Source organism: Tamandua tetradactyla, chromosome X (assembly GCF_023851605.1).
Source record: "Tamandua tetradactyla isolate mTamTet1 chromosome X, mTamTet1.pri, whole genome shotgun sequence".
NCBI classification, from domain to species: domain Eukaryota; kingdom Metazoa; phylum Chordata; class Mammalia; order Pilosa; family Myrmecophagidae; genus Tamandua; species Tamandua tetradactyla.
The window spans coordinates 18,558,426-18,560,747 of NC_135353.1; positions in this window are offsets into that span (position 1 = coordinate 18,558,426).

Consider the following 2,322-nt stretch of genomic DNA (forward strand, 5'->3'; position numbering starts at 1 on the left):
CAGCTCCTCCAGGTATATACTGAGCAATGGAGCTGCAGGATCATATGAGAAACCCACCTGTAGCCTTCTGTGGAACCACCACACTGCCCTCCAAGGGGTTGAACCTCTCATTTTCACTACCAACAGTAAATAGATACATCCCTTTCCCCACATTTTCTCTAGCAATTGTTTCTCTTTTTTATTTCTTTGTAGTTTTCTGTGTACAAGTCTTTAAAATTCCTGGTTAAGCTTATCCCTAGATACTTGATTCTTTATTTTCTGTTTTGAATGGAATTGTTTCCCTAATTGTCTCCTCAGTTAGGTCATTACTTGTGTGTAGAAACATTACTGATTTTTGTACATTAATTTCACATCCTGCTACTTTGCTGAAATTGTTTATTAGCTCAGGTAGCTTTGTTGTAGTCATTCAGGATCATGTCATCTGCAAATAAGGAAAGTTTTACATCTTTCTTTCCTACTTGGGTGACTTTTACTCCTTTCTCATGTCTGATTGCTCTAGTTAGAAATTCTAGTACAGTGCTGAGTAATATTGCTGATAGAGGACATCTTTGTCTTGTCCTCAATCATAGGGGGAAGGCTTTCCATCAATCACCAGTAAGTATGGTGCTGGGTATGGGTTTTTCATATATGCCTTTTATGATATTGAGGAAGTTGCCCTTGATTCCTGTCTTTTGGAGTGTTTTTATCAGAAAAGGATGCTGAATTTTGTCAAATGGTTTTTCAGCATCAATCGATATGATCATGTGATTTTTTTCCCTTTCAGTATGTTAATGTACTGTATTATATTCATTGATTTTCTTTTGTTGAACCATCCTTGCATTCCCAGTATAAATCCCACTTGGTTGTGATGTATAATTCTTTTAATGTATTGTTGGATTCAATTTGTTAGTATTTTGTTGAGAATTTTTGCATCTTTGTTCATTAGGGAGATTGGTCTATAGTCTTGTTTTTGTTTTTTGTTATATTTTTCTTGTAGCATCTTTATCTGGTTTTGGTGTTAAAGTAATGTTAACTTCATAAAATCAGTTACGTAGCATTCCTTTTTTCTCATTGTTTTTGGAAGAGTTTGAGCAAGACTGGTGTTAGTTTTTGGGGGGGCTGTTTGATAAAATTCCCCTGTGAAGCCATATAGCCTTGGGTTTTTCTTTATAGGAAGATTTTTGATGACTGTTTGAATCTCTTTACTTGTAATTGATTTGTTGAGATCTTCTATTTCTTCTCGAGTCAGTGTAGGCTGTTCATGTGTTTCTAAGAATTTGTCCTTTTCATCTAAGTGTCTAGTTTATTGGCATATAGTTGTTCTTAGTATCCTCTTATGATTTTTAAAAATATCTTCAGGATCCATGGTAACAAACACCCTCTCATTTCCAATTTTCTTTATTTGCATCCTCTTTTTTTCTTTGTCAGCTTAGCAAGGGGTCTATTGATTTATCGATTTTCTCAAAGAATCAATTTTTGGTTTTGTTGATTCTTTCTACTGTTTTTTTTGTTTTGTTCTCTAGTTCATTTATTTCAGGTTTAATATTTGCTATTTCTGTTCTTCTATTGCTTTAGGGTTAGTTTGCTCTTGTTTCTCTAATACCCGCAGGTGAGCCATTAAATCCTTAATTTTTGCTCGTTCTTTTCTGATATAGACATTTAAGGCAATAAATTTCCCTCTTAGCACTACCTTTGGTGCATCCCATAAGTTCTGATATGTTGTATTCTCATTTTCATTCATCTCCAGATATTTACCAATTTCTCTAGCAATTTCTTCTTTTACCCACTGATTATTTAAGAGTGTATTGTTTAATCTCCATGTATTTGTTCTTTGTTGGTTATTAATTTCCAGCTTCATTCTGTTATGATCAGTGAAAGTGCTTTGAATAAATTTATAAATTTATTAAGCCTTGCTTTGTGCCCCAAATGGGGCTCATCCAGAAAGGTGGGTCAATCTAGAAAAATCTGTTTTGGTTTAAGTGGTCCAATCAATAGACACTGGATTGATTGTGTGCACCTCCTGCCAAGAATTCTGCCATGATCTCTCCCCCACCCTCACCCCAGGGGCCCTTTTGTTTGTGGCATTCTTCCTCTGCCTGTGCTTTGTCCTAGGTTTCTACAGACTTGGGTCCCCATGCTTGTATATGCATGGTATTCTAACTCACTGCTCTGAGTGTCTTTATAGTCTGCATCCATGGAAAGAGGAACCTGGGACTTGCTGCCTCTGTGTGACTCCGAAGCTGTGTGGGACAAAGCGAGGGGAAGGGGTCCAGTCTGGTGGGTCCAGGAAGAAAATTTCCGATCTGACCTTGGAGTTTACCTTTCCTTTTCTTCAATTCAGCA